This window comes from Peromyscus californicus, unplaced genomic scaffold (genome assembly GCF_007827085.1).
Source record: "Peromyscus californicus insignis strain IS unplaced genomic scaffold, ASM782708v3 Scaffold_19__1_contigs__length_69161282, whole genome shotgun sequence".
Lineage (NCBI taxonomy): Eukaryota > Metazoa > Chordata > Mammalia > Rodentia > Cricetidae > Peromyscus > Peromyscus californicus.
The window spans coordinates 30,645,494-30,670,909 of record NW_026294491.1 but is presented as its reverse complement, the minus strand read 5'-3'; the positions used below and the strand labels follow the sequence as shown (position 1 = coordinate 30,670,909).

The following is a 25,416-nucleotide window of genomic DNA, read 5'->3' as shown; positions in this document are numbered from 1 at the left end:
AGCACAATGTATTACATTTTAATTCAGTTACGATAATTCGAAACCTCCATGTTAAATTTTTATAATCATTAGCTTTTTCAGAATGTCACTTATTTTTTAATTAAAATAAATTTAAATTAGCGCAACCGAACTTATTCATGTTTCTGCTGAAATTTCTCAGCTGTTGGCACAAATCCCCATCCAGGCTCCCTGGCTACCAGCTTCCTACTGTTCTGTGCATTGAGACTGCCCTGTTTGTTTTTCTGTACCTGGGATTTTTCACTGAGCATAAAGTCCTCCAACTTACCCACGCTGTAGCATGTGGTTCTGCTGCTTCTTTTGTTAAGCTAAGTAATGTTGTACAGTGTGCCTGTATCTCATGTTTTATTGTCCATTCATCTCTCAGTGGACGCTAGTTCCTTATTTTTTATTAGCCTTACGGTCCTTAAAGGTTCTACTATTACTACTTAATAGTGCAGGCTTGAAAGCAAGCTTTTGACACATAGGCCTGATCCAGACCATAGCAGCTGACACTGTGATATAAGGGTAGCCCCAGCAGCACTTCCTGTCCTGACATAGCCCTCTTACCTGGAGGTACAATGCCTTAGTCCTGAGTTAATGAGAACTTGGGCCCAGACCAGCACAGAGCTCTGGATATTTCCATTCTGTGATGCACAGATGTGTGGCTGGCAGGCTTCACAGGCTCAGCATTGGCCTGTCTAAATTAATATGTGCTCTAAAATGGCACTCAGGTGCTCTCATCAAATAGCAGGGGTAAGGTTTGGGAGGTTTCTGATTTGATTGACTGCAGGGTATAGGGGAACTCGGGTTTATATAAGACAATAAAATGTTCTGTGTGTGAAAAAAAAAAAATTGACTTTTCCAGAAGAACCACAGAGAATGCGAGGCACAGTTGTGAAATAGGGAAGCAGAAGCGGGGTCCTGAGTTGGAGGCCAGTCTGGACTGCGCAGTGAGCTCGGCCAACGGGAGCTGTACGGGGAGGCTGTCTTTCCTGAAGAATAGGAGGAAAGGGGAAGGAAATAGTGGTGTGCGTAGAGATAATGCCGGCGTATAATGTGGTACAAATGGTGTTGTGTGTCTCTTTCGGGGTCATTTGGGGACGTAAAATGCCCCTTTTCCAGGGTGGTGTGGGTTTCCTGGAGGCATCCCCCTGGTAGATGGAATCACCGTCTATAGTTCTCTCGTCCCTGCAGAGACTCATTGGCTCCTTGAAACGGTTATAAACAGAAAACCTGACCTCGTCAGTGCTTCGGGTGATTTTGTAATTTTTTTTTTTCGGTTTTTCGAGACAGGGTTTCTCTGTGTAGCTTTGCGCCTTTCCTGGAACTCACTTGGTAGCTCAGGCTGGCCTCGAACTCACAGAGATCCGCCTGGCTCTGCCTCCCGAGTGCTGGGATTAAAGGCGTGCGCCACCACCGCCCGGCTGTGATTTTGTAATTTTTATCCTTAGGTTTCATGTGCCCTCACGCAGCCAGAAAAATACGGTATACGCTTACTTATTTCTTCTAGAAGGAACCCTAAGCCTAGAGGAAAGCACAGAGCCTTGGCCCCCAGGAAGTCATAGGTCAGGATAGAGGCAGGGGCTGAACAGGGCTAGGAAGGGGTGGACTTCTCCCGTTTGCTAAAGCACCAGATAAAGGGGGGACTTCTCCATGTCTAGCACTCAGTCAGGGCTGGTCCCCTTCCATCAAGATAATCTCTCCCATCTAAGGAGTCTCTATGTAGCATGAATCTTAAAAGTTCTTATTAATAAAATCAAACCTGAGGCCAGTTATTGGGGTGAACTGGAAGATGAGAGAGACAGAACAAGCCACAGCTAACCTCACCTGGCCAACTTCTCAGCTGATCTTGTTTCCTCAGACTGGAAGCTTCTGTGTCCTCATCCCAATGGATCTCAGCTGAACTGCTGCTCGAAAGCCTGAATGCTTAACCAGCTAAAAGCTTCTAGTTTCTGGTCTTCACACCTTATATACCTTTCTGCTTTCTACCACCACTCCCTGGGATTAAAGACTCGCTTTCTGGGACTAAAGGCGTGAGTCACCATGCTTGGCTGTATCCTTGAACACATGGATTTCTGCCTCTGGAATGCTAGGATTAAAGGCATGTGCTACCACTGCCTATCCTTTATGTTTAATATTGTGGCTGTTCTGTCTCTGACCCCAGATAAGTTTATTAGCATGCACAATATTTGGGGGAATACAATACCACATCTCTAGTCATAAACTGCTAACCTACTGGAAATGTCAGGGGTTGGGGAGTGTATGGAAAACCCCAGTGAGCCTGGATCCACCTGGTGTCAAACGTCCTGCCTCAGCAGAATGGACACCTTAGCACTGTAGTCCCTCTCATGAAAATGAAATAGAGTTAAACTGCCTCAAAAGACAGACTAGAGGTTGCAGTGTGTGGACATGCCTTGCACCCTCATTCAGATAAATTTGCTATAAAAAAGACAGTTGCGCACAATGCAGCTGGGAAATTTGTATTAAGGAATGGATAGTTATCCTGATGTGGTAATGGAGTTGTACTTGGTTTTGGGTGTGTGTGTGTGCTGAGCTGTCTGGGTCAGTGAAGTTGTCTGTGTGATGTTCTTTACACTCACCCGGGGAGGGCTGTGTATGTGCCTGTAATGGTGGGGGTTGGATGACAGTGCATATGGGGTGGATATACAGTGTGTCTGCTGTTTTACGTCTTTAAGCCTGATTGTGCTACGGCAGCAGGGGATGACACCTTAGGGCTTTGCGAAGGTGTGGAAAGGCCAGACTTCTGTAGAGGAGACTCAGTGGTAGGGTCCCAGAGGCTGTGGTGGTGCTTTTGCTGGGTTAAGAGACCATAAATGTGGAGAACTGGTGAGTCTGTTTCTTGGGTGCAGGAGGAAGGCGCTGGCCAGTGCCTGAGGTAGGCGCTTCTGTGGTTTGACGCTTGGTTCCCATGGACTTAAGCTTCATTGATTCATGAAATATTTTGAAGTTCCTGAGAATTCATAGTTGATGGTCTCAGGGAAGGCTCAAGCTGCCATTAAAAAGGCGCTATAGGCTGTGTAGCTCAAGCATCAGGCTTATTCTCGTGGTTCAGCAGGCCGAAAGTCTAAGGCCTAGGTGTCATGAGGGTTGGTTTCTTCCAAGGCCTCCCTCAGCTAGAAGATGGCCATCTCCTTCCTGTGGCCTCACTTAGTCCTTCCTCGGAGTGCAGACCTGGTGCCTCCTCCTCTGTTCATAAGGACACTGTCCTGCTGGGGTAGGACCCCAGGCTCACTGCGTCATTTTAGTTTAGACGCCTCTTGAAAGATCTGTCCCAGTGTCCTCCTGAAAGTCAAGTGACTGTGATGTTTCTCACCCTTCCGAACTTGTCACTTGTGACCACTTTAGCCATGGCTCTGTCTGCCTTCCTGGCTCACTTTTTGAGGTTTTTGTTTGTGTTTTAATGGGAGTGGGGTGTTGTGCATGTTTGGGAGTTCCGGAGCACATGACAAAGGCAGACTTTGCAGCCTCGATACTATATACCATTGTCAGCTTTGACCGTTCTTAACAGTTTCATTTATTCAGTCCTTTATCCCCAAAGGTAAGGGTCATGAAGTAATTAGTGTTTGACATAGATTTGTAGTTAGGCTAAATTATCTCAATCAGGAGATGTGCCTGAATTATGTCAAGTAAGAGAGGAATTCACTGTCCCTTCCTCTTTCCCTTTAAAAAAAAAAAGTGTGTGCGTGTTTTTTTGTGAGCATGCTTTTTGTTAATGTTGCATACATCTTGACCATTACTACACCCCGTGGTGTGCACACGGGGAGGGTGGTGTCTTGAGTTTGGGGCTAGCCTGGGCTGTGTAGCTAGACCCAGTATCAAGAAACAGCAAACAGAAACAAAATCACAGGGAAGAAAAGAATGCTGGCGAGCCTTCTCCAAATGCTGGATGTGATTAGGATCTCATCAAGCTGTTGAGAGGCGTTGCAAGACATGCTCCTGATTAGGAGAGTGGGACTGAACTAAAAGGGAGTGTAGGGAAATACCGTAGCCCAGGAGAGAATCCACCATGTATCAGCTGATCCTGTGTTTCAGATGATTATAAAAAAAAAAAAAGTTCAGTTTAAGATTTGAATGAAGACTTTCTTTTGTTTCCGATACGCTTTAATAAACTCTTGATTGCCTCATGATCAAAATTTGGTAGTGTAAGATGCATTGGCACTGGTCTTCAAACAGCAGAATTCTTGTGAGATCCTGTCAGGTCCTCAAGATTCTGAAGGGGCTGGGGAGAAAACATGGTTGGTAAAGTGCTTGCTGAAATATTAAAACCTGAGTTCCATCTTCAAGTCCTATATAAAAAGCTAGGCATAGTGGTGTGTGTATGTAATCCCATGTAATGCTGGGGAGTTGGGGACCGGAGTATCTCTGGGGTTTGCTGGCTAGTCAGCCCAGCCTGATCGGTGAGTCCCAGGACTCTTGTCTCAAGGGGGAGGCAGGGTCAAGGTGGACGGCTCCTGAGGAAAAACCGTAAGATGGATATGTACACACACGTACACGCACAAACACACGCGCACACACACAGAGATGGTGTATGAGGAAGTGTAAATATATTTGGCTAAAAAACCTGGACTGCAGCTCAGTGGTTCTCATCCACTGGTTGCCGCTTTTTTGTTCCATATTTTATTTGTAATTGTATATGGTTGACCCATTGTTTGCAGTTTTGATTTGTCTCATTCCTGGGATATTTGAAGGCAGAAACCATTATTCCAGAGGTTAGACTCAATGCTGGCTTTTCCTCTCCCGCTGTCAGGAATACCTTCTAATCTGATAACCTGCGTTACTCTTTGGAATTGATATATGATCAGGTCAGCACAGAAAACTTGATACCTTGCCGTCTCATGAGAGTTTTCTGTTGACTGAAAGATCAGGGTTCTCTGGGACCTTTTGGAAGCCTGGGACTCGCCAGTGGATTTCAGCCCTCCTGGAACCCTGACCTTTTTGGTGCTGGGGTGATAGACAGTGCTGAGGTCATCCTCTGGTCATCTTTTGACTCAGGTTGACAAGCTCTGAGCTGCTCAGGATCAGGGTTGACTTCAGCCAGGGAAATCATTCAAGCCGACTTGTTGGTCTGTTCACTGTCAGAAAACAGCGTCTTCCATTGAATAAGGAATAGCAAGGAGGCATTCCAGAGCCTGGAGGCTTCTACTATTCACATCACTTTCTAAAGGATTAAAAACAATTGCCTGTAACTGTCTTTTGATGAGAGGTGGGGGTCTTTCTGTGTTTTACATTCACGCTGGGCCTTTCCTAATCTGAAGTCTTTTGGTGCTCAAATAGTTTCACACTTTGATACATTTTAAATTTCAGGTCTTTGGATTAGAGGTGCAAACCTAGTAACATCTCTACAGATAGTTCGGAATCAAATATTTTCTAAGCATTTTAGACAAGGAATGCTTAACCACATACCTGGGCCTCGGGCTGTGTGTGCAGCGTTAGCTCACCCAGACATTGTTACTCAGCAGGTCTTTCTTTGACATGCAGTCACTTTAAAAATGGAAGTCATGGTGCCCTCATGGGCTTCAGTCTCCTCAAAGCCTGACACTGTCTGCTTGGTGTGAGTTTGAAGCCAATCTTTTAGGGTAGGAAGCACTCCTGGAAGGTGGTAGTCACCACCAGCAGTTGCTAGCCTTTTTATGGTGACCATTGCATGGAGAGAACATAGGCTCCCATTCTAGCTGCTGGCTCCTATGGGCTGGCTCCTGGCGGAAGGATGGGAAGGGGCTCCCAGGTTGCTGTGCAGCTTGCTGAGGCCGGGTCAGCCACGTGGGTGTGGCAATGGAACCATTGCCTGTTCTTCTCTGTCCATTGTTGTGTTTCTGTCAGGGAGACAGGGAGGAAAAGTGGGTTTCCAGTGCCTTCTGAAGAGTAACTTCTACTGGTAGCCAGCCATCTGGACAGGTTGGCCATCTCTGAAGCAAGGGGAGTCCTGATGTCCAGCAGTAGCAAGCCTATAAAATAAGCCTATACAACCCTTGTATTAACCCCAAGTGACCAAGCTAGAGTGAAGTGTGTTAGCTATGGATGTCAGGGGGGATCCATATTAGACCCTAGATTGAAAGGATGTCAGCTTTGGGGATCCATATTAGACCCCATACCACACAGGGCATGCTGCAGTGAGCCTTTAGAAGTTCGGAATGGCCAGGTGTGTTGGTGTATGACTTTACTCCAGCACTCTTGAGGACGAGACAGATAGGTCTCCTTGAGTTCCTAGCTAGCCTGGTCTACATAGTGAGCTCCAGAATAGCCAAGGCTAATAGAGAGACCCTGTCTTAAAACAAAATAAAGTAAAACAAAAAAACAAAAAAGAATGGTCGAGGTCTGCTTACACTGAGCTTTTATCTATGCCCATTCTCAAACTTGAGTAAGAAAACTCTGCCAGGGTTTACAACCCATGGGTCCAAGCTTTCCAATTTGGAATATTCTCTTAAGAGTTGAAGCAAGCTCTGCCGCTGTATCCCTCTGAACAGACTGTGGAAAGCCCAAGGGATGGCTTTAGTTGAGGAAAAGAAAATCACAGTGTTAATGGGGAATTAGATCTGATCCACCTTTGGATTTTACAGTGGAAAAAATGTTATATTACTAAGGTCCAAATTAAAGTTTTTAAAAAAGATACATATAGTATAAATGTTGATCTTATTTTTTTTTTATTTCTAGAGGAGCGCAGATGTATTTTTAAAAGCAGCACACACACGCATTTTTTTCTTATTTTCTCATCTGCCCATATGATGACTTGCAGGAAATCCTTGAATAAATTCTTTGGTGAGGTCTTTCTATTCTGCGTGTAGCTCTGTGCTCAATAGCCATTATCTAAGCAGGCTGATGGGTTTGCATAGCAATGTTTTTAGATCACAGATTGTCATTAAGACCTGATTTGAAGTGTTCTTGCTGCCATGGTTTTAGATCACAGATTGTTATTAAAGACCCGATTTGAACTCTTCTTCCTTAGCCAAAGTTTTGAATAAGCTGACAGCCTCAGCTTCAACAGGGACAGTGGTGAGTTCCTATGGAGAGGTCTCAGTCGGTGTTGATTCTTGTTTCTGTGCACATTTGTGTGCAAATGGTTTGATAGCCTCTTGCTTTTCTTGTGGAAAACGCTGTAAACATTTCTCACATTTGGATAAGGGTGGGCCTCTGGTACCTTAGGATGGGTTCTAAGCTGTTTCATCAACATCCCAGCTACTCCACCATCAGAGTCCTGCCCTGAGCCTTCTCACTTTTTCTTGCCTCGGGGTGCTGACAGGCACTGTGTTGGGACCTGTCCAAACATTAGACTCCAAGTGTTTCCAGTTCCTAGCTTTGCCTGAGATCAGTGGATATGTTGCACCCGGTTCTCTGTTCCTATTAGAAGCATTTCTTCTCCACTCACCATCAGAAGGAGCAAAGGGTATGCAAAGAGCAGGTGAATTCGTATCTGTAAAGCCAATTAAGGAAGACCCTCAGCGTCCCTGCTGTGATTTGAACCTTAAATGTTCTATAAAGACCACATGAGTTAAAGGCTCCATCTACAGCCTACGGCACCATCAGGAGCTGGTAGAACCTTTAAGAGGTAGGGTCTAGAACAGCGGTTCTCTCAACCTATGGGTGGCAACCCCTAGTGGGGGGGCGTTGAGCCTCCCCCTCACAGGGGTCGCCTAAGACTATCAGAACACACAGAGATTTACATGATATTCATAAAGGTAGCAAAATTATAGTTATGAAGTAGCAACAAAAATAATTTTATGGTTGGGGTCACCACAACATGAGAACTGTATCAAAGGGTCACAGCGTTAGGAAGGTTGAGAACCACTGGTCTAGACGGCTTTTGGGACACAGGCCACCGCCTCTCTTTCGCTTCTGTTTTCTATCCCATGTGAGATAACAGTGTTGTTCTAGCTTGTATTCCCTCCATGAAGTGCTGTCTTGCCACCAGCTCCCAAACAGCTGAGTCAGCCTGCTATTGCCTAAATCCTCGAAAACCCCAAACCCTAATAAAGCTTTCCCCCATCGAAGTCAATTGTTACCCTTGGGTATTTTGTCATAGCAACAGAAAGCTGACCTACGTAGTCCCCAAGGGACTTGTAAACTGAGGCATTCGTGTGTGTCCTGGAAGGTTGTTAGATTCAGCCGCGACACAGATAGTCTTTAGAAAGCCTAACTTCAGACAGGTACCTCTTTTCAGTTAAAAATCTTAAAAATCCAACCTTCTAGAATAGCACCCGGAACTTAGAGATACAGAGATGGTTGGCAGGGCCATAGCTAAGTCTTGCAGACGATAAGGTCAGTGGTATCAGCAGTAGAGTAAGAACTCAAGTCCAGATAGATACCAGTACTACATTTCATCTTACAGTAAACACTTGGCAGAGAGAAAGGCACCTAGTATTTTCATTGTATTTGCTTATGTTTTTTTTTTCCTTATAGTAAATCATATTGTTAAAACCATCCTACTCTTGAGATAGAGCTAGAGAATGCATAAAGAGGGATTCATTTTTAAATCAAAATTTATGAACTTGCCTTGTAACACTTCATAATAGTTCTGCTTGAATTATCACTTCCTATTCGGGTAAAATAGAATTCAATTTTTCTGTGGGCTTTTTTTTTTTTTTTAACATTTTTGGGTCATAATCATCCTCGGGATGAATTAATAGATCTTCTCCAAGTGAACTGTCAAGACAGGTCCCCTCTGGGTTTGAAATGTGATTAAAGATGCCAGTGAACTCCCTTGGGAATCTGCAGAGCACATCAGAGTCCCCTTGAAAATGCTAGAGGAAACCAGAAGTGTTTGCCCAAGTGTGTGCACAGTGAATGCACAGCCAACTCAAAAAGCAGGAGGAAGCGTGGCCACCTTTGTCGGGCTGCTTGCCCCTTAACTACTGTGTAGCTTTGAGGTGCCAGTCACAGATTCCCTGGTTCGGGAATGGGATGCTTTTAACCTTTGGACTGGGATTCAGTTGGTGACACTTTGGTAAATGGCAGTGTAAGAGACACTCAGTTGTGGGCAGGAAGGCTCTGTGTGGTCCTTCTCCCCATAAGCTTGCCTCTGTTGTATCTGAAAGCCTTCCTTCTGTTGGGGACAGCAGTGTTGTGAGGGGTGTGAGTAGGGAAGAGCACTAGAGATGCCTGGGAGCCTGTTCCCTATTGCCCTTTCTTCCCCCTGTTGCTCATGTGCACATGCGTGTGACCCAGGCCCCTGCAGAGGGCCTTGTAGAGGAGGGAAAGTGGTAAAGGGGAACAGTGGCTCTTCACGTTTCTGGATGTTTCTCAGTGGGAGGAGCTTTTCCTTGGTCAATCAATGACCAGGTGTTTGGGGATTTTAAGATGTGTGTGTGTTTGTGTTTCTGCATGTGAGAACAAGTGTCTCAGAAGGCCAGAAGAGGATATTAGATTCTCTGGGAGCTGCAGTTATGAGCAGACGTGAACCTCCAACATGAGTGCTAGGGACCAAACACTGGTCCTGTTCAAGAGCAGTAAGTGCTCTTGACTGCTGGGCCATCTCTCCAGCCCTGTTTCACCAGTGTCTTCCTATTTCCTTCCTTCTTTCCTTCTTTCCTTCTTTCCTTCTTTCCTTCTTTCCTTCTTTCCTTCTTTCCTTCTTTCCTTCTTTCCTTCTTTCCTTCTTTCCTTCTTTCCTTCTTTCCTTCTTTCCTTCTTTCCTTCTTTCTTTCTTTCTTTCTTTCTTTCTTTCTTTCTTTCTTTCTTTCTTTCTTTCTTTCTTTCTTTCTTTCTTTCTTTCCTTCCTCCCTCCCTCCCTCCCTCCCTCCCTCCCTCCCTCCCTCCCTTCCTTCCTCTCTTTGGTTTTTTTTTTTTTTGGTTTTTCGAGACAGGGTTTCTCTGTGTAGCTTTGCGCCTTTTCCTGGAACTCACTTGGTAGCCCAGGCTGGCCTTGAACTCACAGCGATCCCCCTGGCTCTGCCTCCCGAGTGCTGGGATTAAAGGCATGCACCACCACCGCCCGGCCCTCTCTTTGTTTTTGATGGTTAGTTGAGCTCAATCAAGCAAGCACGTCTAATACGTGCTTTCCGTTTCTAGTGTGTTTCTAATCCAGCCTTTCCCCTTCTCTCCAGATCCCGTAGGTTCCTCTCCTACGAACGAGTGCCACTCCGGCTCATGCTTCTCTGCTGAGGTCTGAGCTGACTCAAGAGCTTAGAGGATCCCTGCAGCTTTGTAACCTTCAAGGTGTCCTCAGCAGGAAATCAAAACCTCATCTTTTTGAAGCGTGCTACGTTTTGCCAGTCACCTCTTGCCACTGTGTGCCAAAGGTAAGCCTGCCGACTTCTGCAGAAAAGAGGCAAAAAAGGTCGGCTGGTTTTTTTTTGTTGTTTTTTGTTTTTGTTTTTTGACTTGAGTGCTTAATTTGCACAGTAATTACTTGTTTTTTTTTTTAATTTTAAAGGTTTTTTTTATTTGATGTGTATGAATGTGTTTATATGTGTATGTACATTGTGTGCAGGCCCTAGTGATGTTCCAGAGTACGCAGGTTCAATTCCCGGGCATGGCTCAAACAACCACCCACTACACCCTAGTGCCTGTGAAGGTCAAAAGTAGGTGTCAGATCTAGAAACTAGAGTTACGGATGGTTGTAAGCCACAGTGTGGGTGCTGGGAGCTGAATCCATCCAGGTCCTCTGCATGAGTAGTAAGTGTTCTTAGCCAATGAGCCATCTCTCCAGCCCCCTGCATAGTAGTTACTGAACTCATAATACAGCAGTAGGTGATGCCCTGATTTGTTGAACTGCATTAAATTTAGGCTCTGAAGGGACATAGTTCAAAAGCTGGGTTGCCACTGTTCTGACATGAGAGCGGGTAGTTTTGAGGGTTTAAATAAAAGCGTGCAGACCAGTTCATAGCTCTGTCCCAGGCATTGAGGTTCTGGAACATGCTCTGAATTGAGGTTGCCTGTGTACTAACTGAGGACCAGAAGCATATAGCAAGGAGGAAAGTGGCCTTGAGCCTGGTCAGGTTCAAGTCCAGCTTGGTACTGAGAAGATAAGTTCACACCAGAAGAAATGCAAATAAAGAAAAGATTCCTAGGACTGTTTCACAAGTCTGTATGAGAGATGTGCTCAAGCTGTATTAGAAGGAAATGCCAATTGTAATTGACCTCATGCAGCTGGGACCACGGAGCCCCCACGGTGATATGGGTAGACAAAGATGAAGTTGTGTAACAAGTATGAGAGAGAGAGAAGAGAGGGAGAAGAGAGGGAGAGGTGTGTGTGTGTGTGTGTCTGTGTGTGAGTGTTGCTGGGATAGATACATGCTAGACAAGCATTCTGTGACTGAACTATATCCCCAGCCCACAAAAATGTCTTGGCCATGACTGGTAGTTTGAGGCCTTTGACTAAGATGTGGTGCAGTTTATCCGGTGTTCCCTCTGGCTGACAGAAATATCTCGTGAGAAGGCATATTTTCATCTGTAGAGGGTTGCCTTGGAATAGCAGGGCTAGCGCCCACCCACTGACTGTCCTTCCCTTTCCCTGCAAATCCCATACTGTTTCTGTTATTTAGATTATCTTGAGATAGTCTCAGATCTATGATTTGGTCTGTGGAGTTTGACATAATGATTTCTGTAACTGTACCTTTATATGAGTTAGAATTCTCTTTCATTTGGTCTGAAACAACCACCGAAACACTTTGTGAATGTGCTGGTTCTTCTTGATGCATTTTAAAACATTTGTCTGGAAGCTCGTTAATGTCCTCACTGTGCCTGTTACAATATGTGGTATTTGAAATGCTACAATGTTGATAGGCCATATTTCATGAGAGTGCAATTAATGTAAAGTGTCCCAGGGCTTTACCTTGGCATCTTTATGATTTCCTGTGGAGAAAGTTTCTCACTGTCCCAGGTGTGTTGGGTATCTGAGGTGGATTCAGAACTAGGTGCTGGACTAGAATCCAGAGCTGAGGGGCAGGCTTTGGAACCCTATACCCAGCCCTGTCCATGCCTGTTATCCCCTCATTCCCCACGGATGGTGCTGTGGAGCTTCAAATCCCTTCCTGCCTTCACGGGGCTCTCCACCCTCCCCTTGACAAGCCCATGGGGGTAGGGAATATCCCAGTCATAGCAGAATTGCTTACAAAGAGAGCTTCTCAAACTCCGGGGACTCAGGGTCTTAGAAATGGGTCCTGAAGTGAAGCCTTATTGGATTCAAGTCATTTGTAAATGTGGTTACCTGTCAATCCATTTGTCAAATTTCATGGGCATGTAAGTTAGAAATTACAGCTTTTCGGATCTGGTCACTAGAATTCATTAATAATTCATCAGGAACAGACTGGCACTGCTTATGAGGAAGTTTTTAATGATCAGTCAGTGACATTTGACAGACTTAAGAGTTTGCAATGTGGAGGGAGAGGACTGTACTGGCTCCTGGCTCTGGACCAGCCTGCGCACTCAGCAGGGTGCATTACACCAGCCTGGTGATGATTTCAGGGGCTATGTTTATTTCATAAGGGATGAGAGCTATACAGAAAGCATTTAATTTTGTGGTTTCGAGGGGGTAGCAGTCACGTAATAAACGCTGTGAGCACCGGCCACATTCCAAGCCATTTCGCTATCCTTTAGCAGCTACAAAACCAGATAAAATACAGTTCCAAATACCCTTCCATGTGTCCTGGCTGGCTAGGGTGAGAGATTATGCAGGACCAGCTAGACTACCATGGGGCTATAACCTGTGTCTATAACCTGTCTGTCTGGAGCAGAGAAGCACTGCTTTTGGGAAGGAGCCTGGGAAGGCTCAGGGATGTTATACTGGATCCAGTTTGAAGGAATGAAGGGAGGACACATGGGTAGAGATTTAATTGTCCTGCTTGGCACCGGGCAGGCCTAGTAGCCCGAGTGAATATGAGTCTTAGAGGCAGTGGTGTTTGGGGCTAGAGATAACCTTTTCTGGTCCGTGATCTTTTGAAGAGCCAGTAGGAAGCACAGTGACAGCATCTTCAGTGTGCCAGACCACAGTGCCATCTAGGAAGAGTGGTGACTGGGATGGTATATCTTGAATGTGTGTCCTAGTTATTGGTCACCCAAGGTGTGTACCAGGTTACTAGCCTACACCTGGGGCTGGGCTGAGGGAGCACTTGGAGGGTGGGGCCTTTGATTTCCAGGCCTGTGTTTTCCTGCCCCGGGGTCTTATCTCATTGAAGTAAAGGCACAAAATTTGGGGGACCTCTGGCTTGCCCTCTCTGGAGAACGGAAACCATGGAGATAGGATGCTCACGTGCCGTTTTCACACTCTGTTCATTTTGTTTACAGACGATCATTCGGCATTTCACTTGAAAACTGAAATTCCCTGTTGCTGGAGGTGGCTGTTCCTTAGCGGGGGTGGATGCTGTGAGGCCTCTGGGTGCTAGACTAAGAGGAGAAATACCGTCCACTGGATTTCACCCGCTTGTCAGTGGCTGCTAGGGGTATCTTGGGATATAGATACCAGCCATAATGCTGTCTATCCCTTTCTATCCTGCACAGATACTTCAATTCAGGAGAAAATAACACACCAAGCCTGTTGGTCACCCTTACCTTCCTAAGAACACGATCTAGTAATATTTTGTTGATGAAGGAAAGTTTCACTACTTACGTTCACATTGTACTTGATTTATATAAAAGCAAATTTTCCTAGAGCTTCACATGTATCAGTCTGTTTTATATTACTGCAACAGAATTCCTGAGGCTGGGGGAACATTTCTAAAGAAAAGAAGTGTATTTAGCTCATGGTCGTGGTGCTTCAACAGTGATGGCCTTCTTGCTGGCAGAGTCCCAAGGCTGTGCGTGATTCCATACACACATGCAAGTGACAGTTTGTCTTTTGCTCTCTCCCCTTCTTTAAAGGCCACCAACATTCATGGATGGATGGATCTACGTCTTGACGATCATGTCTAATCCCAGTCAGCCCTCTAAGTGTCATAGATTAAATTGAAGCCTCTTTAATACCTCCTTATTATATATAATGGCGATTTCAGCACATGAACCCCGCACGTTTCAGCCTCCATCCAAACCATAGCAATATGTATAGAAAACGTGTCTGGGATTTGTGGGTTCCTTATTTTTAGCATGGCCCCACATTTGTTGTTTTGGCGGTGGCTACGGTGACTTCCTTAGACTCTTTGCAGATGAAGCTGCCTGGTGGGGACTTAGGACTTTAGGACTCCAGCTGCTGCTGCAGGTGTTCAGCCGGAGGTGTCATCAGTATGACTGGGAGGGACTTGTTGAGTGCCTGCAGAGACAGAGGAACCTGTGATAGTCCAGGCCACAGTCTCTGCAGCCTGGACCAGTTTCTTCCTGTCCAAGGTTGTTTCCAGGGCCAAGAGAGGACCGCAGCCTTTGATGCTGCAGGTTTTACAGGGGGCAGATCTGTAATCATTGATTAAATAATTGCTCAGTAAGCATTTACAGCTGCATACTAAAGCCCTATGGCATTGTCTCCTCTATAGTTACCGTAATGGAATGGTTGCGGAACCCTGGTAGGGTCGGCAAGAGGTTTGCCCTTTCTGGTATGTCTCTGGCCTCTGCTGCCAGTGGATTGCCTCATGTGCTAGGTGAATAGGTAAGGTAAGCGTTTGAACCAAGGCCTGCTGTTGTGCTACTTCCTCAGTTAATGTTATGTTACCATTCCTGGCATGCCCTGGAGACAACAGGGATACTGTACACTTGCCTGCCTTGAACCTGGACTCCAGGCTTTGTGAGAGAAATACCTTGGCCAGAACTTCATGCTCACAGGTATCTCAGGAGGCTGCGAGTGTCCTCCCCTGCCCCAAAGCCTTCCATTTTTTACATCAACTTCCTTTGATTTTTTTTTTCCACCTCTGCCGCCATAGGAAAATCTCCAGCCAGCAAGTAGGATTTGAAAAAACATGAAGAACAGAAGGGACAGTGAGAGGGAGGGGACAGAGACCCCAGAGGCAGTTTTTGAGCTGGGCCAAGGTGATTTTGCAGGCTGCTTATCCCCACAGGCCTTGGTGCTCAGGATCCTCTTAGACCACTGGTTCCGACTTAGAGTCAGACTTGCCGTGACAGGAATTATCCACAGAGGTGACAGTAGCCACTTCCTGTGTGCTAGCGCTGCATCTGGTCACTTATGCAGAGCATAGCCTTTCGCATTGCTTTCTGACCTTTCTGTGTGTGGTCAGTAGAACGATCATTTTCTTACGCTTGGGGTAGTGATAAGCCACACCTCCCCAGCCACCTATCTTCACTGATGACTCCCCTGTACCTCAGCTTCCTAGAAAACCAGAGAAACAAAATTTTGAAAAAATCAAGTCTCTGCCTGTATCTACCTTCCTTTTTTTTTTTTTCCATGACAGATTATAGAAGTCACTAATAGTCTGGTTTATGTTTTAAATGAAAATATTCTCCTCTTATCCAAGGCTTTATTTTCTGCAGTTTGTTGACCTACACTCAGCCATTCCCAGAAAAAAATCAGTAGGAAATTCCAGGAACAATCTATTCCGTTTTCAACTTTATGCCCTCTGGTGGTGCGGTGAACTCTTGCTCGGCTCTGCTCAGGATGTGAGTCATCCTTTTATCCGGTGTGTCCACATGGTATACCCGCTCTCCCTGTAGTCCTTCAGTAGCTGTTTCTGCGGGAGACCAGCTGTTGTGTTATTGGCGTGCTTGTGTATTGACTAGGAACTGATGGTCTATGCTCTCAGGCACACAGATGCCGTGCACGTAGAGGACAGTAGCGAAGAAGTAGCCACTCAGCTGTAAATGGGAAGTGTGGCTGCTCTTGAGATTCTGAAATCGGGAAGAGTCGAGTGGTCCGTCTTGACTTTTCCTCAGGGAAACAGAAAGTTGTGTGTGTCAGGGCAGAAGGTATACATACTCCGGTTGCGTGTCAGGGCAAGCGATGTAGGCTTTTAACAATGGGACCTTGACTAGGCGACTAAAAAATGGATTGCTTTGCCAATACAAGGACAGTGGGTGGGATTCCCCACCTGTACACACGAGTAAGCAGTGGATGGGATCTCCCCCGCCCCCCCCAAGAGTCCACACAGGAGTAAGCAGTGCCTAGTGGTCCTTGTAGCCTTGGGAGTGAGGGGGATCCTAAGGACATGGCACCTGCATGTGCCTCTGGTGGATTTCTCTACAGGAGCCAAGGGAGCCTGAGTTTTTAGCTTCTTCCTGTCGGGATTTTCTTTTTTTCTCAAATCACTGGAAATGTTGTGAGTTCCAAGATTTAAAAAGGCTCTGAAAACATGAATAAATCAGACTCTTGGAGATCACAAAGGGGAATAGTTTTGGACGCTGTGTGGATATCTGAGCCAAATAAGAGAAGATCTTTTGGATGGAAACAAAGGGAGCCCCTAGTATTTGCTTTGCTGGAAGGGGACTGTGTCTTCTGCTGGGTCTGTGACCCCGGAGGCCAGCTTTAGCTCCCTGTGTAGTGCCATGCCCCCTCCAGGACTTTCGGTCAGACCTAAGGAAGCACTGACAAGTCCTTCGGTGAGCGTTGAGTGTGATGCCAACCATAGGAAGTAAAGGCGATTCTCTCTTTGAAAGGCTGCAGCCATTTCCGGGCGCAGACCTCTGTAACCTTGTCTGAAGGCCTGGGCAGGTAGCAGGGTACACCAGCCACAGTCAGGAGCGGCCCTCCACCTGTGTGGACTTCAAGCCAGAGGGGATAGAGCAGTGGCGTTCCTCCTATGTCCCCAGGCAGTTTGTCTCTTCCAGGGACATGGACGGAGGGAGTCTCCAGACTTGGCATTCAGTTTTTCTACATAGCATACATATCTCTTCTGCCAGCTATCATCCTGGGTTCTGTTGACAGTTGCTCTCTTTGTACTTGGTGTATAAGCGGCAGATACTACCCTTACCCCCATTGCTCACACAGAGGAATGCCTAGTTCACAGATGCTGACCTTTCATATGCAGTAACCCCACCCCTACCCCCAGCAGAGGTTCCAAGACCTCCACTTGGACACCTGGATAGAACTAAATACAGATCCCACCATGTGAAAACAGTGTTTTTTATAAATGTCAGTTGGGACCCTTTTCTAGGACACCCCAGAACACGGGGGATGAGAAATTGTGCTAACCTTACTGAGGGCAGTGTATACATTCTGTGGTAGTTTGAATAAGAATGACCCCCCCCCCCCCCATAGGCTCATATATTTGAAGTTATCAGGAAGTGGTGCTGTTTGAGAATGATAAGGAGGGGTGGCTTTGCTGGAGGAAGTGTGTCACTGGGGGTGGGCTTTGAGCCCTGCCCATCCCCCTGCTTGTGGATCAGGATGGAGCTCTCAGCTACTGCTCTAGCTAACAGCCTGTGTGATGCCATGCTCCCCACCATGATGCTAATGGACGAAACCTCTGAAACCAAAAGCAAGCCCCCAATTAAATGCTTTCTTGTATAGGCATGACCTTCCTTGCTCATGGTGTCTCTTGACAGCAATAGAGCAGTGACTAGGACACAGCCTGGGCTCTGTCATTTCCTCACCGGGCCCCGCTGCCTTCAAGATTGCAGTCCCTGTGTCACTGTGTCCCGGTGACTAGAGTTGGAACTCTCGGTCCTGTGAGAGCCCGTTGGAGCTTCGGAGAGCCCAGGGCTCTTTAGCAGGCTGATTCTGTGTCCTGTCTCCTTGAGTGGTTTGCTTCACAGCGTGGATATTGCTTGTGAGGAAACGTTATTTTGACTGTGTCAGGAACAAAAACTTAACAATGCTGGTACAGAATACCTTATCAATCAGTTGTTTTCTCTGCACAAAATAAATAAATAAGTAAAGCAAATAACTATTGTGTACCCACATCAGAACCAAGTTTCGGTAGATTGCATGCATGATAAAGGGCCTGGAACTCCCAGTTGCTTACATTTGAGCTGCTCTTTACTAGTCCCCACAGGACCACTGTCTGTCACAGGGAGTCCTGGGTACGAACTGTCTGTTCCTCCGAGAACATTCTTCCACCACCGACCACGACACATTGTAGAGTCATTGTATATGTGTATATGTATACAAGTTTATGCGTGTAAGTTACATATTGGAAGTATGGTTCAGAGGTCCATTAAAATAAAGCAAGGGAGGGGTTAGAGTAGTGTTTTCTAGAAACTGTCCCCAGAGGTTCATGTGTTAGAGGCTCTGTCCCTAGCTGCTGGAATTATGGAAGGTGGTGGAAACTCCAGAAGGTGGGGTCTGGGTGAGATCACTGGAGGTGGACATTGGAAGGATGTGGCATGTCCTCTGCTGCCTGGCCGACATGTCATAAGGAACCTCTTCTGTTCCCTAGTCTGGCTTTTGTGAGACCGCCTTGCACAGGTCCATTGAGGTCAAGGAAGCAAACCATAGACGAGTGTGACCATGAGCAGGTACGAGGGAGAGGTCTGTTGATGGGACGGTTCTTTGTCTTGATGGGTTGGTGGCGACAGGAACTCGCACACGGCGAGGTGTCAGAAGCACTTACACAGGCCTGACATTTGTGTCCTTATCTAAGTAACAAGTAAGCCTTGGAAGAAATGGGTGCTGGGTACAAGTAATTCTGCAGAGTCCTGGGAATTTCCTGGGAATCTGTGCTTACTTCAGAATGCAAGTTTATAAACAGTTGTTTTCAAAGTTGGGGGGTGGAGGAGGGGGAGGCCACCTTGTTTCCCCTTGTTTCAGGAGCCTGTCCTTTGGAGTCTTAAGAGTTTCCAGTTTACATTACTGTGAGTGAGTGACTCATGGAAGGGAGGAAATAGGGGCGTGGACGGAACGCCTGTCCACGACTGCTGCCGAAGGTCTTTATCAGCAGCACTCTTGTTCTCTCCTTGAGCCCTGGCTGCGCTCCTGGTTATAATCTACAATAATTTAGATCGAACTGATGGTGCTCAAGGAAAGAAAACGGAGGCCGTGTGCACTGACTGCGAGAAGACCGCAGTTCAAACTCCAGTCGACACACACACCATGGAATGAAAGCAGTGTTTCCTCTGTTTTGACTCCTAAGTCTAACAAGCAAGGCTATAAACAAAGGCTTTGCAAGCAAGGATTTGCAAATTATGTCAGTCATTGCAAGCGAGGTGCCTCCTTTGAGAGGTCTACTGACTCTGGGTCGGGAGATGTGGGCTGTGGTCTCATCTGCTCTTTTATTATTGACTGTCGCCTCTTGAGCAGGTTACTGGCTCATACGCCTTCGGGCTCCTTGTCTGTAGGGTAGCAGGCCTGACGCTCTCGGAGGGGCCCGCCTCGGGATGAACTCGCTGCGTTGTGAGCACCTGGTGAGCTTGAACTAGAACGTGTTCTGTGGAGAGCAGCAGTTACTCTCTGTTCTTGCTGGCTGTACCCTTGGGGAAAGTCATGGTCACTGAAATGTCATGTTGATAGGGATCTAGCTGAGTGTGACTTCATAGACTTGGACTTTTCCAAACATGGGTATTATTTAACCGGATGACTAACTGAACTGATGACTTACCTAGAGACTGTGGTCCTTATCAAGAGTCAGGCGGCCCTGAAGTTCAAAGTGGATGCTCACACTGATCTAACTGGTGTCCAAGAAGCTTCAGTAAAAGCTGACTGACAGAACACTACCCTGTTACATGACTGCCATACACTAGTCGTAACTGGTGAACCTGTTACGTGCTAACTGAATGCTCAGCTTCAGTCGGGTTTTTAACAGACATCCGTTTTCTGTTCCAGGAGTCCATCCCGAACACCACCTTGTTCATCACCATACCCTTTAGGTACCTCCTGGGTGTTATACCTCATGCTTTTTTCGATGAGCCCTGTGGGTGTCAGAGGCTCAGTACTTGGTAGAAGGCCTTTTGTTGCGCGGTCCCGTGTTTTTGTTATGATCATAGGGGTCCTGATAACTACACAATCAGCGTGGCCTCGCGGTTGGCATTGACCTTGGGCATCTGTCACATTTCTCCTCTGCAGCGATGCCTTCCTGTGGAAGCAGGGTTGGATGCACATTGGCACTCCCAGCTGGGGGATCTACCTCACTTATTCCAGATCCTTCTGCCCATAGGATTTCCCCCCTTCATTTACTTACTAGTCATTTCCTTGCTTTTTAAAATGTATTCCAGCATCTCTGTATGTCAGCCTAAGCCACACTGTCTAGTTTTGCTCATGTTAGCACGTTATAAAAATGGGGCTTTGACTTCTGTGGTCCTTAGGCTTTTGCCACTTCTGTATTCCGAGTCACCTGTGCAACTGCAGGAAGAGATGATCGCTTCATTTGTTTGCACTGCTGTAGGATACTGAGCTGAGTGGTGGCGGCACTGCCCATCTGTCCCTTTGGCTGCTGATTGGCTGGCTGTTTCTTGCCTTTCCCCATCATCCCTGTTGCTGCTGCGAGCATCATCGTGCGCATCCCTCGTCAACCCGCTGAAAGTGTCTCTCCAGACTATCAGTGGGAGTGTAGCCTTGTACTCACGTCCACGGTAGCTCTGTAGGGTCATTCTGACTTGCTTTCTAGCGTACCCCCATTTCTTCCTCGGCAGAGCGTGTGGCCTCACTTCGACCAGCGGCCTTTTCTGCGTTCCCCAGCTAGTGTTAAAGTGGACTCTTACTGGGCTCCCGGGTGATGAATGAGTTTGAATGCTGTTTTATGTGCACTCGCCATCTGTGCTGTCTGTCTGCAGGCGACCGTGTTTTGCCTGCCTTTTCTCTTGGTCTTTTTCTCTGCGGTCTAGGGCTTTTCATTATTCTAGACGCCAGCCGTTTGTCATTACATACATTGCTTCTCAGCAGCCATTTGTAAACAAGCACGTTCAGTCTTTTGATCTCTAAATCCAGGATTTCTACTTGCAAATAGCCCATGGCTCCACCAGGTGTGTTCAGCCTGTGGTCTGCTGCTGGCTTCCTCCCAGGAGTCTGGTGATTGTGGACCAACATTGAGAGGCTGGAGAGGTGACTCAATAGTCTAGAGGGCTTGCTGTTCTTCAGAGGACTGCAGTTTGTTTCCCAGCACCCATGTGGCTTACAGCCACCTGTAATTCCAACTCCAGGGGATTAAAGGCCCTTTATATGGCCCTTGTAGATACCTGCACACACAAGCATGTACATACATAGTCAGTCAGTCTCTCTCTCTCTCTCTCTCTCTCTCTCTCTCTCTCTCTCTCTCTCACACACACACACACACACACACACACACTTTTAAAAAATATTAAATTTTTTTGAGAATATTTGCAGTGTTTTTTTTTTATTTTTATTAAATGGCACCATTCCGGAGGGTGAGCTTTTTGGATGACAACATTATTTTGTGCTGTCAGAAGGCTGGATGCTCATGTTAGACCCTCTGCTTAATTAGAATAATCTTCAGTCTTTACCTGAAGCGACAGTGGCTACCACTCTATAAAAGTCAGCATTTTCGGGACAGAAGATCATGTGTGCTGATAGCCCTTCCAGGGCCGAGGGCTTTTCCTGTTTCACCATTTCACAGCCTAGCTGTAAACCATAGGGTTAGGGAAGATCAACACAAGTGTTTGTTTTAAATGCTAGAATTTTATTAAAAGTATGTAGATTTTTCTTTTAACCAGGTAGACACTGAGTCTTAGGCTGTGCCTTGGGAATTTCATGTACTTTATTATCCATTAATTTTTTTCTTTTTTAAATCTCTTCCATGATGATCACTTGCTGGAGAACCTGGGGTGCAGCCTGTGAGTTGTGGGAGGGGTGGGAGTGGGGTTAGGTGTCTGTACCAGGCCTGAAGAGGTGCAGCAGAGCTGTAGGGCTGGGCAGTGGAGGGATAGAGAAGTGATTAGCCTCCAGCACAGTTTCAAGGCCAGCCTGCATGCAGGGCTTGGCTGGCACAGTGGCTGGGAGTTGGAGATGGGGGGTCTCAGATTTTTGGCCTGACATGAGATGAGTGGTTCCGTGGCATTTCATTTACCAGGATGGGAATCCCTGTGCAAACAGCTCCGGAGTTTTTGTTGTTTGTTGCATTGATTTTTCTTTCACTGGAGCGGGAGAATCCCAATGATTTCCGACATCCCAGATTTCAAGCGTACATTGGACATCCACATGGAGATGTTCTCTCGGCAGCTGAATGTAGAAGTCTGGCGGTAGGTAGGGGGATGGGGCTGGAAAACAGCACATGGATAGCATAAAGTTCAGGTTGTGGGTGGGGGAGAGGCTGCCCCTAGGATAGAAGAAACCCAGGAGACTAGGAAGAAATAGCTAGGAAACAAGCCATCGGGCCAGCATAGTGCAAGAGGAGGGTTTGCAGAAAGGCTGGCCATAACTGCCGCTCTAATGAAGACCAGTGGATAGGGGCCACTAACATGGAAGGGATAAAAGCCTTCAGTGGCCTTAAAGAGCGGATAGATGGGAGTGTGGGTAGAGATGGCAGGCTGGACAACATTTGGAACTGTGTTGTGTTGCTGTAGAGGAAAGAGATGGCATAGATGTGGTTTGGGGTAGGGGATGCTGTCACATGTGAAATGGGATGGTTCAGAAAGACCTTACAGCCAGGGGAACTGAGACAGGTTCCATTCAGGAAGTAGACTGCCTCACAGGGGTGCAGGCAGCTCACCCCACTAACACAGGGGACTATGGAATGTTCCCAGGTACAGTAGCGATCATGCATTCTTCTGGTGACTCCCATCCTTCACCCCAGAATACAGAAAGCCAAGATTAGAGTAGATGAGAAGAAAGGTATTGAGTAGAGTTCTGGGCACTCCGGTCAGGCTCACATCATAGCTCTTTACATCTTTACATCTTTACATCCTGCACAGAAGTTTGAAAGCATTATTGTCACTGGAAAAAGTCTTTACTTTGTAAAGATTGTGTGGATAAAACTAGGTGTAGACAGTGCTGGCCAGTATAGGATCAGCTACACAGATTCTGAGACTGGGGGAAGCTGTAATGAACTTGAAACTGCTTGTCTTGTGCTAAGAAAGCAAACAAATACACATAAATTTCAAATGCTGGAATGTACCAGTGGGACAAAGGCAGCCACAGTTGACAGGTACTCAAGGTCCAGACCACCAGCCATACTTGTTGGTCGTGTGTGTGGTCACTTGACACACTGGTGAAGCATGATGCTTTCCTTTCTGTGGTGGTTTAAAAGACCATGGCCCCCATAGGCTCACAGGGAGTGGCACTATTAGGAGGCATGGCCTTGTTGGGGTAGGTGTGGCTTTGTTGGATGAAGCGTGTCACTAGGGAGTGGGCTTTGAGGTCTCAGAAGCTCAAGCCAGTTCTCTTCCTGATGCCTTTGAATCAAGATGTAGAACTCTTAGCTCCTTCTCCAGCACCATGTCTGCCTGCATGTCATACTTCCCGCCATGATGATAATAGACTAAACCTCTGAACTGTAAGCGAGCCCCAATTAAACGTTTTCCTTTATAAGAGTTGCTGTGGTCATGGTGTCTCTTCACAGCAATAAAACCTTAGCTAAGACAGACACTTTCCTAGCCCACCACCCAGGGCTCATGAGGAGAAAAATATCCTAAGAGTTGTAACCGAAGGCCATTTTACAGAGCAGCTGACTGGCACTCCTCAAAGCAGGGGATGTCTGGGCATTTTCGCCGTCAGGAGGCACCTGAGCAGCCGAGATGCCTAATCTAGTATCCTTGATAGGATGCAAAGACAGAAATAGGACATTGGGGAGAAACTGTCAGTATATAAAAGTTTCTTTTTTATTGAGATAATTATGTCTTAGTAATCCTTCTAAGAATGCAGTGAGAAGATTCATAAAGGGATTTTGGGAGTACCTCACACCTTTGTAGGATGCCTGCTGTTAGGACGAAATGTTGGCAGGAATAAGGAGATATTGAACCTTTGTGCCTTGTGGGTGGAGATCCTGTAGCTCGGGAAACAGATGTGGGAATGGAAGCCCCGTCACTAGTGGGAAGCTCTCACAGGCTTCTGAAGGATGGAGGACAATGGGGACACTTGAATATATCGGGAGGAGCTAGGGGTTCACCTGTCTTAGGTGCTAAGTGCCTCTGGCTGGTATTTTAACTTTCTCTTTTTAGCAGTAGCTTGGTTATAGTTCTTTGTGAAATATATTCTGGCAGGTGCTCTGGGTAACTGGAACCCCCCCCCCCCCCATAAGTTTGTTGTGGGTATTAGCCACAGTAGGAGTGTGGGGTAAAAGGAGCTGAAATATTCCCAAGACTTGTTGGTACCCACTGAACAAGCCCAGTTGGAACCTAGTAACACAGCAGATGCTGGGTCTGGTGATGCATAATGTAGTCTCCGTGGAGACATACAGATCTCGGGAGCCCACTGACCAGCCAGTCTAGTGGAGATAGCTCCTGGTTCAGTGAAAGACTGTATTTCAAACAATTAATTGGAGAGTCATTGAGGAAGACAAGCCGTGTCGACTCCTGGCCCCCACAAGCCGTGCATGGGAGAGTAAACCTGTACATACATGAGTGTGTGTACACATACCTGCATGACCCACACACAGGAAGCTGAGGAGGAGGATAGCTGAGAAGGAAAAAGAAAAAAAAAAAAGTGGCAGTCCAGAGTTATCCATCACCTCCCCTCAGAAGCCACCCACTCTGGTGGCCCAGGCTGGCTTACAAACCCTGGCCTCCTCCACTGGGGAGAAATGTCTTAGAAGGTGTCACACTGGTGACTGGGGGGGGGGGGGAAACCTTCACAATCTCAAAGGCAGGGATACCTCACACCGTCATCCAACAAAGCCAGAAAACAAACCACAGAAAGAGCCCCTCCGCCATTACCTGCTGAGGCAAGCTGGCTTCTACCCCGTAACATCCAGCCTGAGCCTCGCTGTCAGGAGACTTTGCCTCGCTCTCATAAAATATTAAAACCACAAATCCTGTCCCAAGTCGTCCCCAGGAGATCAGGGCCTGGTGTTTTCTTCCTAAGTAATTCCACCTACTCATTTATCAAAAGAAAATTGAATTCGGCTTTTGTTTATCAGCATCCATCTTCCCATGGGGGTTTATTCTTTAGAGCAGCAAAATTCAACTTCCGAGTTAGACTAGCGGGCAGGGAGAATAGTAAGGAAAGGACCTTCTGGTGCATCGGAACCCCAGGTCCTCTGCTCTCTTGACTTGTGGACTTGGGTGAGTTACTGAACACCCCCAGTGCCCCGTTTCATCCTTTCTAAACGCATCTGTAGATAGCATCTATTTCAAAGGGTTCTTATGAACATTGGTACACTTATCCATGTGAAACACTGTGCCATGGGTCTCAGTTGACCTTTGCACACAGCACCCCTTGGCCGTGCAGGTACTCACGCCCCTCCCTGCGACTGTACATGGAAATGTCTCTGGTGAATGTTCCCTTTTGTGTGAGGTGTACTTTTCTGTCTTGGGCGGGGGGGGGGGGGGGGGGGGGGGGGGGGGGGGGGGGGGAGGGCGGTAAGACCTCGACTATTGTCACAACTTAATTAACTTGGTAAGAGTTGGAACAGCCCCTAGATCCCATATTGTGTCCTAGGTAGGACTAAAGTGTATTAGCTGTAATTAGTGACATTGCTGCAAAAAGCCACCAACTGGCCTTTCTGTTCCCCTTCAGGAGACCACAGGTCCTGCCAAGTGCTGCCG

The 25,416-nt window shown here is 46.8% G+C and overlaps 1 protein-coding gene across 2 annotated transcripts in view; it reads left to right on the top strand.

The window, feature by feature from the left end:
• Nck2 (NCK adaptor protein 2) overlaps positions 1-25,416 on the top strand; it is a 130,709-nt gene that overhangs the window by 64,467 nt on the left and 40,826 nt on the right. For both annotated transcript variants that reach the window (XM_052744978.1, XM_052744977.1), the window contains one exon: positions 10,059-10,253. The gene's annotated coding sequence lies outside the window, so the exon portion shown is untranslated. The remainder of the gene's footprint in view (positions 1-10,058; positions 10,254-25,416) is intronic.